The sequence below is a fragment of the Pinus tabuliformis genome, chromosome 5_2 (assembly GCF_031772625.1).
Source record: "Pinus tabuliformis cultivar Carrire ecotype Pingquan chromosome 5_2, CPIR1, whole genome shotgun sequence".
Lineage (NCBI taxonomy): Eukaryota > Viridiplantae > Streptophyta > Pinopsida > Pinales > Pinaceae > Pinus > Pinus tabuliformis.
The window spans coordinates 621,237,738-621,252,708 of record NC_142306.1 but is presented as its reverse complement, the minus strand read 5'-3'; the positions used below and the strand labels follow the sequence as shown (position 1 = coordinate 621,252,708).

The window sequence follows — 14,971 nt, the reverse complement described above, 5'->3', positions numbered from 1 at the left end:
TTTGAGACTGATCGAGCTTCGAGCTCAAGAAGTGCGCTTTACTTGTTGGAAGCTTAGGAACAAGTTTAAACAATGAGAATGATGATTAATATGAGGAGAAGAAATATCTACAAGAAATGAAAATTTTAAGAACCCACTCATAATTTATATGTATAATGCGAATCCCCATGATACATAAGAAAAATGGAAGGCGATTTTATCAATAATATAATATGTATATATAATTTTTTTGGTGAATCTCTCACCAGATTATATTATCTTGTAAAATCATGGAAAATCTTTCACTGAATTATAAAATCTTGTAAGATCTTGGCAAATCTTTCACTGAATAATAAAACATTGTGAAATCTTGGCAAATTTTTTGTTAAAGTATGAAACCATATATGATAATAGGAAAACATATTCATTAAACTGTAATATACTAACTTACATGTTTGGAAAAAAGAAACATATTTTTCTCTTCCTACAAACAATGTTGCAAGCTTTAGTGGGTGTGTTTGTCAAGGTTCTTACTGTACACTCTTTCATATCCCTCAATTAGTTTTAATAATATTCCACCACAAAGTTCTTGTATGTGTTGATCTTGACCACCACTTCTGTCAAGGTAGGAGAGATTAATATTTTCTCTACCACTTCTGTCAAGCTATGAGAGATTAATGTTTGCACAAATCATGGCATAAAAACACCTATTGAGTTTAAATATTTTGTTTACTAACAAGACATAGAGACTTTCTATTGCTGAGAACTTTAGATCAAAAAACTCCAACATTGCATATAGCATGTGCATATGTAAAGAAAATCTTCTGACAGAATATGAATTCTTTTCTATAAAATGGTAGGACATCTCAAAAGTCAAACAACTACAAAGAAAGGCATAGAGTCACAAAGCTCCATTCTCAACGATATAGTGTAACCGTGCAATTTTGCATGTATGAAATGCATCTAATACACAACTTGTGGCTCAAAATCAGTGTAATCCAAAGAACAAAAATCCACGGGTGGCATCAAATAAGTTGTTATTAATTCTGACACCAAAGCAGCTATAAGAGTAATTCTTTGGAGATTCTTCACAAAGCCAGGAGCTTGGCTTTCTCCAATTTCTATTATCTTCTGGTTGATGTCTACCATCATGTCAAGTTTCTTTTTGAATTCTGGATTCTCAACATCCAAGACAGCGGGAAAAATCCTTGTTGTAGTTCGGTTTGTCTGCATCAGTCAGAAAAATACATTGCTAAAATCCATCACACACAAAAAATCACTACAACTCAATTTTAGGCACAAAATGGCTTCTAAGTATTGCAATATATATGAAACTTCTAACCCACCTTAGTGATAACATGCATATCAAACTCTTTTGTGTTCAGTCCAATGCCTTCATAAAATGTTGTCCTCTAGCAATCATTCAGGTACATCGTCACATATACCTGCAAAAGGAAAGCAAGTGTACTTATAAGAAATCATCACATGGAATAAGAAACAGTAAAGCATCCAATAAATATTGAATGAAAATAGAAGACATCATATTGCCTAGATCTTTAGGATATATTAGATGTAATTCAAGATTAAATCACTGAGAGACAGAAAAACCTTGACCAAAGCTTGGCCTTCCAGTCATTCAAAAATTGTGGTTGTGCTTTCAATAAAGCTGAGAAAAATTCACCGTGCCTATTCTCATCCTGGCACCAGTTCTCAAAGTACTTGAATATAAGATACACTTGATACTCAGGGTTTTCTCTTAGGTGCCTATAGATGGTAATATATCTCTAGTAACCAATCTTCTCAGATAAGTAAGTGGCATAGAATATGAACTTAGGCTTGAAGAAAGTATAGTTGCATGCTTTAGCTAGGAAACCGAGGTCCAGTGCAAGATTGAAATATGATAAACCCTTGTTTAGAAACCTGTAACCCAATGTGTCAAAGATTGAGTTGAGAAAGTCAATAGACAGATTACAACATAAAATGAAATTACAGTGGAAAAAAATATATTCCAGATAAATACTTTATCCAATGTAAGTTTCAAATGGAAATATATCCAATCTAGTAAACAATAGTGCCAACAGATGTAGGGAGCTGTGAAAGGGGAGCCATTTTTGTAGCAAACAACTACATCTTTGATATGATAAACCACACCTACAAATTAAGATAGCATACCCTTCATGGCGAGCTTCATCTTTGGACATGAGGGAAAATATCTCAGCCACAACTAGGTTGGTTTTCTACAAATGAACATTCGAGTTAGGTCAATTTCCTGCATACCCATTCACCAAGTCATCTCATAACAGGACACAAATGGATATTCATCAAATCCAATTTTTTAACTCAATTGTTTCTTGTAATTCCATATCCATATCGCACAAAGGCATCAAAATATCAAGCCAAGTATGTAACAGAAGCCATCAAACCATGTTGACTTGAGAGGAAAATTGACTGTATTAACCCCTACATTATATCCTATTTTTCAAGATGTATACATATCTGAATTTAATAAAGTTTACTAAACTAATGGTCACTCAATGTATCATTGGCAAGAGGATAGACTCTACCCCTAGATGTAAGGTGTACAAGAGAGAAGTCACTGTCAAATTGCTGAATGCAGCGGCTTGTGCTTTTGGCTGCAACTTGACACAACCAATTTGGTAAGTTTGCAGGTTGTTGGTAGGTGTTTGTAATCCTTTAAAGGATTTAAGGAAGCATTACAGGGTTCCCATAAACAACAACTAGTGGAGGGGAATTCACAGGTGTAGCTTGATGCTACTGTGATGGGGTCCATTTTCAGGGTGTAAATGGTGGAGAATTGTTGACTGCCTTAGAGAGGCTCAAAATATGTGTTAAGAAACTCAAGCTTCTTCATGCAAAGCATCTAGAGAGAAATCCTTGGAAGACTATCTTGCTAACTGAGAAATGATTTATTTGCAGGTTTGTTTGCTAAATCATGAAGCCTTTTTCTTCTGACTAAGAAAGAATAAATGGGTTTTCACTTAATACCTCATTTTAAAATATATATATTTTTTTCCATTAAAATTTGTATTTGTTGCAAATATGATAAAAGTTATTGAGGAAGGCCCTTGGCTTTAGGGAAGTACAAGATATTTTTTCAACTCTGGTTCCCTAATATTTTTCTAGCATCTTTTATCCCTCTTCCATCCCACTATGATCAAGGCTTCCAAACCTACTTGTGCACCTTTGGCTAGAAAATGTTTTAGAAGAAATAGAGAAGTCCATCAGGAGTATAGATTGAACTGGATCTTCGTAAAGATTGGATAAGGGTTAATTTTCTAGAGTTTCAAGGTAACCACTGGAACATGACTCACCGAGTCTCCTGGTTACTTGCAAGTTACTCAGGTCAACATAAAAACAAGGGGAGGACATGGTTAATCTCGTCAAAAGTTCAAACTCTTCATTACTAGGTGAGTTTGTGTAGGGTTTGGCCTATCCCTGAAAGAATCGCTAAGCATTTCAAGGTTCGACCAAGTTCAACCTCATGCACTCGGTCAACAACCTATAGATTGAAAAATTCATTTATTTTTTCTTACAACATTTCTTCAAGGGTTTCAGACTTGTTTTTTCTTTCAAATAGAAGAATTTACAGAGAGGATTCTCCATTAAAATGCATCACAATTCAATTTTGTTTTGTGGATTTTTAATCCATGTGAAGGATCTAATTTCTTGGACAACAAATTTTGGGAATTTTGAAAGGATTGTGCAACGAAATTTTTGAAGATATACACTAAAGGTGTGGCCAGACTTGTGTTCTAGGCCAACAACCTTAACCATAAAATATTTTCACAGAGATTGGAAGCAGTTTTTGGCTTATGCAAATTTTTTTTTTTGAAGCTTTATTGGTTTTTTTATTTTTCATAAAACCTTAAGGAGAAAAAGAATGTTCTTTTCCTCTGTCTGGGATTAGTTGTAAATTTGTAATGCCTCCTTCCCTCTCTCAAGTGGGTTTAGGCATAATGCCTCCCTCTTGTCCCATGTCATTATGTAAATCCTTTGTCCAATCCCAAGTTGTTTTTAAAGGGGATATTAGGATATTATACCTTAGCATTTGCTTAAGACCAACTTGGTCTAATGTACTATAGTCATGTGTGATTTGGTTATCTAATGTTGACTGTTCTATCTCATGTATAGATGCTCTGATGGTGCTCATGTTCTAAGTATTTATGACAATTGATCTATGTTTTATCACCTAATTGGTCCATGATCTCTATTTAAAGATCATGGATGGTCACTTGTCTCGCATGATTAAGATTAGATTATTGTACTAGATATAGCCCTCCATTTCTTGCGCAATAGTACAACTTTTCTATTTCTTCATGGATGTCTCATTTTGAGGGTTTTACCATGTAAATCTTAGTGTCTTAGTTTATGGTCAACATGAGTTATTCCTAAGTGGTATCCATCCTTGTGAGTAACCCACTTGTGATTTCCTAATATGGTATCAAAGTGCTTGTGAGGTTCACTCCTCCTCGTTCAAAGATTGAGCTAGTTATGTTGGGTATTTGAAGAGATTCAGATCCCTTCTTTTGGTTTTGAGGTCAGACCTATGGAGCTCAGATTATTAGGTCTTGAAGAACTGGGGTGGTTGTTCTATTTCAAAAAAACCTGTGTATTTTTGGGAGATCTGACCACTCCATGTATTACAGTCAAATTTCAATGCTTGGTCTTTTTCTTATGTTGGGGCCCTCAAGGCTCACTTGCATTTTAGGTTCTTGGGAGTCATGCCACTTCATATGGGCACAACCCTATATTTGTAGATAGTCACAAGTGGACCCAAGGTTTGCCTAAGGGTTGGGTCCACCTTAGCTGCACAAGCTAGTATATATAAATGTAAGGCTTTGGCCTAGTTTTGGAATATAATCTAGATAAACAAATGCAAAACAAAGGATATCTCTGTGTGTCCATATTTCATTTCATGAGTAATGATACAACTTTTATGTTGCTTCGTGGGTGTTTCCCTCTTTGAGGGTTTTACCACATAAATATTGGTGTCTCAGTTTTTGTCAGTTTGAGTTATTCCTCTGTGGTGTTCATCCTATGAGTAGCCCACATGTGATTTCTCATTATGGTATCAGAGTGCTTGTGTGGTTAACTCCTTTTTTTATTCGAAGATTGAGGTAGTTATGTTGAGTATTTGAAGAGTTTCAGATCCTTTGTTCTAGTTTTTAGGTCAGAATTGTGGAATTTTCCTTATTAGCTCTTGAAGTTCTAGAGTTGTTGTTCTATTTCAAAAAAATATGTTCTTTTTGATCTGACTGCTCCATGTATTACATAGTCAATTCTTTTCTTTTAAAATTCTTTTGTAGTTCATAGTGCATAATCTATGTAAACACACATTGGTGTGTTTTTATATAAAACACACCATTTGGAATTGCGAAAAAAATGAGTTTAGTATTGCACATTATATAGTAATAATTCACCATCACATAAAACTATATTAGGCATGTTGGTAGCCTCAAGGGTTAGCTCAGTTGGTTAAAATCAGTGCCTCACCATCGGGAGGTCACAAGGTCCAATCTCCTCGAAGCCCTTGGGGTCCGGCCTTGCTAGTGGGCCACAGGGCTAGATTCCCTTCGGGGTCGATCAGCCCAGATTTTTCCGTGGATGTAGCGCCACCCGTTGACCAAGGTGTCCGTTAACCACAGCCTAAAAAAAAATATTAGGCATGTTGGTGCATGTTACTGAATTATATGCGCTGCCTAATCCAAAAACTGTTTTAGCTTGAAATACTTTACTTGCTTGTAAAATATATTTCATGATTTGTGTAGTTTATTATGTAGACCTTTTATTGATAAATGATTAGAGGATAAAATTATAAAATCAAGAGTGAGGGAAGCACATCCCAATAAGAAAACATGGCAAGTTCTTTTGACTTTTAACATTAAAGTAATATATTTGAATTATTGCATGTCTAAATGATGCACATTGGATAATGTGTGTCATGTAGAGAAAAAACTTGAAGAAAACTGAAATAATCACAATCTGAGTGGAAAATAACTTAAAAGCTTTATGAAAATGTTGCAAAGTGGGGAATTAGGTGTGTCAAAAGGTGATCAATGTGAAAATTATTTGACTTTTTACTAATAATCTACTTAACAATAAATCCTAACATGTTTCAAACATTTGTTTTCACATTTGTTGAATGTTGTACAAGGACTAATAACAAGGGAATACAAAGTTTTTCTAAGAAGATACAAATTATGAAGAATCGAAATGATGATGAATGATCCAATCGATTTTCAAATTGTGCTTTTAATTTTTCAAGAATATTGGTAAAATTTCAAACCACGAATAAGGTGATATTCAAAACATGCTAGTAGGGATGTTGAAAAAGTTGTATAAAGAGATGGTCAAATAATTAAACATAATTGCATCACAAATGGAGCCATGCCAACCACAATATGCATCAAACATATGTAATCATTGATTTATTGATGTATGGAGATTTAAAATATTAGATGAAACAAATTCACTTGTTTCATTGTTGTTCGTGCAAGTTTCTCCATCCTTGAAAAGTGAAATTATATTTGTAAACCAAAATCCCACTCCTAACTCAGGCCAAGATGACCTATCTGCTAGGCTTAAATCAAGTAGAATATCCTGACAATCTAAATGATATGCTCATGATAGTGTCCTCGATTTCATCATCAATTCTCCAATTTCCCCAACTCTCCCCATTGTTTGTCTATGGCTTCCTCTACAAGAAATTAGGGATTGGCATAAAGCACAATTTGATATAAAGAAAATATCTTGTACCAAACACACACTAGTTTTAAATTATGAAAATATAGCAGATTTCTGTGGACCCAATGTCATTGATCCATGTACCTTGTGAAGATTATGAATATAGGCTTCAAAATAATTATGTTCATACTTTCAAACTAAGTAAAATGATGTAAGAGAACGCATATGCCTACAACGTCTTGATATTGCTTGTCAAAAACCCAGAAGTAAGAGGCAAAAGAAAGATTCTTTCCAAAAATCAAATTTGGGAAGCCAACCAAGCTTAGCAAAAAATCAACAGTGATTGTACCACATTACTAGTTTGAGTGATTTCAAACATATATTTGAACACAACATTCCTTGTAGAAGAAGCCTGAAACATCTCAAATTCCATGGATGGAAGATAGAGTCACTCAGTGAACAATAGGCCTAAAATAAAGTGAGCCTTAAAATAATCCTTGGTGACAGTAAGAATATAAGCAAAAAATTGCTACAGTGTAGGTTAGAAGTCATCACTCACCAAACAAATTTCATTTTTTCTTTATGTCATCAAAGTCAAATCAATGTTGAAGCAACACTATCAAAGGTTTAATAACAATTTTAGTTGTTTGGGTGAGTGCAAGTGTTTATTTCCATAGCCAAAATGCGCTTTAGGATATGAAGCATGCCCAAAATGCCACAGGGCATTTCACCTCTCATTTCGAAATCATGAAATGCTAGGTGAAATGTTTCCTGTGTGTTTGGCATGCGTTTCTTGGTGTTTCAGGTGGTTGAAATGAACATTATGTTCTCTACCACAGAGCATGGACCCCAAGAATCAAAGGAAAGGAAAAAGCAAAAAGAAGCATTCCACAAATATCTTGAAACAGGGAAATAATATTAAGGATCTGAAGGCAATCATACCATTCAAGGATATAGATAACAATATAGGATTACCTGCCCACAAGCCCTATGGAAACTACCTAAGATGTATAAAAGGGCATAGAATCCCTTATGAGGTTCTTGACTCTTCCAAGTATTCCACTCTCTTCAGAAGGGATGGTTGTAGTTGTGCACATGATTGCAGTTTGCAAGGCATTCACACAACAAAATAAAACTTCCCTTGCACAGGTATTTTGTGCTTATCTGAAAGAGAATCTCCAGACTACATCAAATGTGTTGGATCCTATTGCGGGGACAAATTTATTAGCTACAGAAAATGGATTGAACCAGAAAGTATTTTGGTGCTTGTTTGTGGTACAATATTTTTTTGCCTTTCTAGATGATTCTACTAGAGAGAATAGATGGTTGACAACATTAATGGCAGAGATTGGAAATGATAGCAAGGATGTGCTTCTAGATATTAGGATGATACATCAAGAAATTCTATGGTAAGTTGCACTTAATAAGGATTCAAAAGTAGTGGATAACAAAGATGATGGAAATGTTTCTAGCAGTGTCAAAACTAATTTGGATGCGCATGCAAGTGACAATGATGATCATTTTCCAACCTCTGTTGCATTATGTGAATCTTGTTTTGAATCATCCTAGGCAGTCATCTATTTGGAATGTTGAACCTCAACTTTTTGATCTCATAGATTTATTTCAAGATATTTGTCACCATGCATGGCTTCAATGAAGGTTGAACACTGATTCCTCTACTCAAGGATGAAAAGCCTATGCTCGTCAAGCACAATATTCTAACTCTGATAAATCCGCTCTAGAAGAATAATCTTCTTATTTCTTGTAGAGCAACTGAAACATTGTAATTTGGATCCTGGAAAGGATAATAACATATTGTCCCTGACATCTCATGTTTTGCCTCTAATTTTACATGAAAGCAATGTAGCTTGTGAAGTTGTTGTTGACAATGATCTTGTTAGTGTTTTGTTGGATATCTTGTCTAGATTTTTCCTGCAGGCATAAAAAGTAGGAGCCTTCCATATTTTAAGTATCTGACACCCATGCTACTAGTTGATAATTTGATATAGTTGAAGCCAACAATATTTTTTTATTCTACTATTCTAAATTCTAAGCAGTCCAAGAAAAAAGATGGTGATGGTGAGAATCTTGAGAACTTGGAATCTAATTAATAAAATCATATATAGCACATGTTGAATGTTCCTGATGGGTACATAACTATCGGGAGTAGCAAAAAAAAATCTATTGATATTATTTGTAACTTCATTTAGAAGAATCTGCCATAAACTTCAGTACAAGCTCTTCTCTAGTTATGAGCAAGGCCTACAAGGGTGCATGCCATAGCATTGCATTTCCTTGATAGAGGTGGATTGATGGCTTTGCTGAGCTTGCCTACTAGTTGCCTATTTTAAGGGTTTGACAGTGTTGCATTAACCATCACTCGACATATTCTTGATGATCCTCATATGCTTCAGGAAACTATGGAATTAGACATTCGACAGAGTCTTGTAGTAGCTTTAAATCAAAATATAAGTGGAAGGGTGAGTCCTTGTACTTTTCTCTCAAACATGGCTCCTGTTATCTCTCGAGATCCTCTTATTTTCATGCTTGCTGCAAAAGTAGTTTATCAGGTTGAAATGATTAGAAAAAGGACCTTATATAATTTTGTCAAGAGATTAGGAGAAGGAAAAAGGGAAAGAGAAGGAGAAGGTTTTAGAGAAAGATAAGATGAGAAGTGGACATAAGTCTATGCAAAGTGAAAATAACCTTGCTAGAAACTTGGGTAATGCATCCATACAAATTTCTGATGTTAGAGGGAAAATTAAAGGACATAAGAGGCCAACACATAGCTTTTCAAGTGTAATTGAATAGCTCTTAGATTGAGTTACTCAATATTTACCCCCTATGACGAATGACCTTGGAAGGAAATTTAAATCTTCTTGTTTTGTTACAGATATGGATGCTGATGAGATTCCATCAGAGGAGAAAGGAAAGGCTATTGTTGGCAAAGATAACTTGGAAATGGATGGAAAAGCTTCATTTGATTTAGTAAGAGAAGATTTTATTTTGAACCTACTAACTGAAATAGTTCTGATGTATCCATCAACAGTAAATATTATTCTTTGTCATGATGCTGAAAGCAACCATCTTAGAGGCTCTACAAGGAGGAGACAATGGCATGGGCCATAATGGACCTTTATACCATGTTCTTCATAGGTTTCTTCCATCTTCTAGGATGCACATAAAAGAAAGGAAGGCAGATAATGAATGGAGGCAAAAATTCTCAAGTAAGGTTAGCCAGTTTTGGCAATATGCATTCGTTGAGCTAAGGACGAAAAACACTATTTGTAGAGATTGTTAATTCACTCAGTGCTTCTATATGTATTCATGCATATGGATACAAACCTCCAAAATTCCAAATGAATGCATTAATAATTGATAAATGATGTTCTTGCAATGCACTCACCTTCAAGGTCAAACATTTCAACAGAAGTGTCAAAAGCATTAATTGATGTTGGAGTGATTCAAGCCTTGTCCTGTACACTTGAGAATCTAGATTTAGATCATCCTGAGTGTGTTAAGATTGAAAATGGAATTGTGAAGGCCTTAGAGCCCTTAACTATAGAATCAGTATAAGGCCATGAAGATGCTCAACACAAAATAATCAATCCTAGAGCTTCGAGCTCCATTGTGCATCAACACTAGAATGAAAGAGAGAATGAAGAAGCATCATCAGCAGATGAAATTGCTCATTCTCAGAAATAGAGTCTAACCAAATGGAATTTTCCCATGATGCAATGGCATCTGTCCGAAGTGTTGAATATTTGAGAATAGATTTTGAAGAGGAGTTTAAACTTTATGAATGAGGGTGTTGAGTAAGATGTTGGTGTGGTTGCAATATTTAACATTGAACATGGTGGGAAAGATACTTTAGTAGATGAGGATGAAGAAGTGGAGATGAGTGGGGATGGTGGAGAAGAAGCTACAGAAGATGAGGATGAAGAGGAAGAGGACAAGGAATTACATGAGGATGATGTTCATCACTTGTCACATTTAGTGTTGAGAAATGGCAACAAGAAATTCCAATTTAATTTGTCCTTGAATTAAACTGAAGTTTAAAATCGAATTCTATTCTCATAGAAAATTGTAAATAGTTAATTAAGTTTAATTAAATTAATTAGCTTAGGAATTTCGAGTTAGAAGTCTTTCTGTAGTCATGTATATGTTATCCCTAAGTTTTATGGGTCCAATATGAGTTTAAATTGAGTTGGAAATTAGATCACTCAGTTTACTTAGTTAAGTTAAGTTAAATTAGTTCTAAATTGTTTTTGGAACTAATAGAGGACTAACAGTCAGTTGGTGCACTAATGCATCCACTAGTGCTATTCCAGTTAACTGAAGATTCCCTCATGAGAAACTCATGCATGTGAGTTCAGAGAAAGACCCAGTTGAGACTAGAGTGTAGGGACAATCTACTATCATTGGTATTATTTACTGGAGTGTAAATATCATGCATGCATCAAATATTGATCCTATGTTTGGATTGTGCAGTTTTGGAAGCATGAATTCCCTTTAAATACGGGCTATTCATCCTAGGAATTATGCAAGAGATTAGGAGCTTGGAGAGTTAAATAATTGGATAAGTGTTGGCCAAGAGCTAGCTTTTGAGCTAAGAGAGTTGAGCATACTTGTGCGGAATTGTTCTAGTGAGAACAAGATTTGTATCTTCGCTCATATTTATGATATATGCACTACAAATAGCGGGGTTTTGAGCAGTGGATTTCACTAGATACATCTTGTGTTATGTGCCATTGATTTATCTTCTTCTTGCTCTTATTGTTTTCATCAATCTATTGGATTTTGCTGGTTGAAAGTAGAAGTAGATTCTTGTCCTGTGCTTTAGTAAATTGCATGAGCTTGTGAATATATAGGATTTTCTACATTTAGATGCCGACCATGTTGACCATGATGTTAATGAGCTTGGTGAGGATTCAGAGGATTCAAAATATTCTATTGATAGCATTGTCAAGGGTCCTGTCTATCCATGAATGCTCTTTGAGCAAAATTTGTTGGAAACATAAAATTTCTTCCCTCTAATCAAGGGGAGGTACACTATACAAAACATACCTCTTGTCCAATTGGGAAACTGGGTAAAGTGGTCAAAGAGATGGTTTCTGATGCACTAACAGAAATGGTTTGTGTTTCAGGAAAGAGGATAGAAGATGGCTAAATGCATCCAAGATGAGTAAAGATGATCATGAGCTACAAGTTCAAACACATTGAAAACCTATAACTTTGAAGGTGAGGATTCAGAGGATTTAAACTATTATTGGCAAGGGTCTTGTCTATACACGCATGCCCTCTCAACAAAATATTGCTAGAAAGAGAAAGGTCTTCCTTCCAATCAAGGGGTGGAACACTATATAGAACATAGCACTAGTCCAGTTGGGAAATTGGATGAAGCAGTCAAAGAGATGGTTTCTGATGCACCAATAGAAATGGCTTATGTTTCAGGAAAAAAGATAGAAGATGGGATAAATGCATCCAAGATGATGATGAGAAACAAGTTCAACCGGGTGAAAACTTGTACTTTTGAAGGAGATGGTAAGTCAGCTAGCGATACTAGAATAGACAAAGATTAGGCTGAAGGAGGAGCTGAGTACTATATTGCCTAGTCTTTAGGACACAAGCTTGCATGCTATTCATGGAAAGCATGTTACAATAATGATGAAGGGATCTTGAAGAGGTAAGGAATCTACCAACACTTGAGTAACAAACATGAAGAATTTATTAATTACTACTGCAAACAAAAAAGTGGTAACAACTAGCAGTTAAAGTACAAAATTAGGGATTTCAACAAAGTAGGCTAGAATAATGTTTTCATCTATAGTTTGTCTTCAATGTATGTATTATCCAATGCATTCCATGTATGATAGATTTTTTTTTCTATTTCCTTGGATCTTTGTATATTCATGATCTCATCTATGACTGTTATATTTCATATGTGAGTGTGAAGAATAGAACACGAAGAATATTCAACAAGACTTCACTATATAATGTTTGTTCCTCAACATAAAAGTAGCTCATAGAAATATACAATCATGAACAATTACTGTTAAGAGTTCGACACAGTTCCAGACTAAAACTCCATTTATTATCCAATCTTCCAACTACTCTTAGAAGTGGATTTTAGAAGTGGGTTACTTGGTGCATGGATTCATAAGCATATATGAGTACAATTCAAAATATGATTAAATAGAATCTGGACTTTGTGGGACATGAGGTAACTTCTTTTAAAGAAGTGGATGGAAACAATACTTTAAAATAAATGTTTTGTTTTCAAAAATATAGCATGACTTTGGTTAGGTAACCATACTACTTCAGTTGTAAACAATGGACAAAGTAATAGTTTATTTCAATGGACAAAGTAACTCAGCTTTGTTGCAGCATGTGAATGGCCAAGCCAGGAAGACATTTGGGAAGAAATATTGTTTTCCCTCTGCACCAGTGTTGTAGCTAATGGGGAAAAGCGTATCAATTCCAACGATGTGCATATATAAAGAACATGGTAGCAGAGAACAAAGACAACATAAATTTCTCTAATTTACCCTAGGGCTCTTCACAAAAGCATGTCAGTTGGTTTCATCCAGAAACTTGTGCCTCATCTGGGTTAATGGATATGTATCAAAATGGAACATTTAGTGGCACTGAAATAATGTTTAGAGGTTCACAACCCATTGAAGGTAGCACACATATGCATGAACAAATCATAAGTTCATTTAAAACTATGCCTCATGTTCCAAAGTTCATTCCTTCTGTGCATCTTATATCAAATGGGCTCTCTAGAATTTCTACCCCTTCTTGGATAGTCCCTGGAAAAGGAAATAATGCTTCTCTAGAATCCTCTCTTTTGAGAAAAAAATATCTCTTCCAGGGTACACCATTCCTTGAAGAAAAAGAGAATGGATTACCATGTACAATTGGTTACAATGACAATCTACGGACATATTTTATTGTTCCTCTTGCTTCTCAGAGTACAAAGGTTGTAAAGGGATTCAACTCTATGAAAGGCTTAAGATCATATAGGCCAACACCCACTAGTACGCGTCTAAATAGATATCAAAGATATGATCTTGATATTTATCTTCAGAACGGACACAAACACCTCCAATCCCCTTGGGTGTTGGGATCTAATCCCAGACAAAACTTAAAAAAGGAACGAAAGAAAACAAAAGCACTGAACAAAAAAAATGTGGAATCTGCTTTATGCAACAAAAAGGCTTGCAATGTGTAAATATGCACACTGAATCAGAACCTAGATGAAATCAATATAGAAGAAGAGGATGGATACAATTTTGGTTATGATCATTTGGCTTCATCTCATAGATATTTTCCATATAGTGATAGAAAGATAAGTATGGCAATCCCACAAGTGAAAAAATGTCGAAGAACCTTAAATAAAAAGAACTTGCAAGAATTCCTTGTTCAGAAGGATGCTTATGTTGGTGAGCTTGCCAATAGAAATGTGGACAATCTGGACTCTGTGGGATAGGAGGTAACTTTTGTTAAAGAAGTGGATGGAAACAAATACTTTAAAATAAATGTTTTGTTTTCAAAAATATAGTAGGACTTTGGTTAGGTAACCATACTACTTCAGTTGTGAACAATGGACAAAGTAATAATTTATTTCAATGGACAAAGTAACTCAACTTTGTTGCAACAGGTAAATTCCCAAGCCAGACAAACATCTAGGAATAAATACTATTTTCCCTTTGCACCAGTGTTGTGGCTAATGGTGAAAAGTGTATCAATTCCAACGATATGTGCAGATAAAAAGAACATGGCAATAGAGAACAAAGACAACACAAATTTCTCTAATAACTTTTCCCAACAACTTCCTTAGTAGGATTGCTGCTCATATATGAAATTTGTAGATTCCTTTCTATTGATGCTTGAAATTCACATAACACTACATCGTTTGGCTTCTGAATTGTTTTAAACTCACTAAGTATCAAATCTAAGCATTTCTGGTCTAGACACCTTGCTCTTGAGCCTGATGTCACCCCTCAGATCTACTCGAGATTTGTAAAAGAGTCATAAAACTGTTGGTTTATGATTTTAGAGGGTATATCTCATCTGCTTGAGTTTTTTATGTTTTTCAAATAACATACCAGAATGGCATAAATGTTTTAGTAATTTGAGGGAAAAAATTTCCTAGAATGACTTCCTTTAACCACAATCCACTACATAAACTAAGCTAATTCATAAAATCTCATCTTTTTGACAATAACATAAACTAAGCTAAGATCATAAAATAACATACCCATGTTCCCTTTCCAGGATGGTC

At 34.9% G+C, this 14,971-nt stretch overlaps 1 pseudogene; it reads right to left on the bottom strand.

The window, feature by feature from the left end:
• Window positions 1–942: 942 nt before the first annotated feature.
• Window positions 943–14,951, bottom strand: LOC149160577 (magnesium-protoporphyrin IX monomethyl ester [oxidative] cyclase, chloroplastic-like; annotated as a pseudogene).
• Window positions 14,952–14,971: the final 20 nt, after the last annotated feature.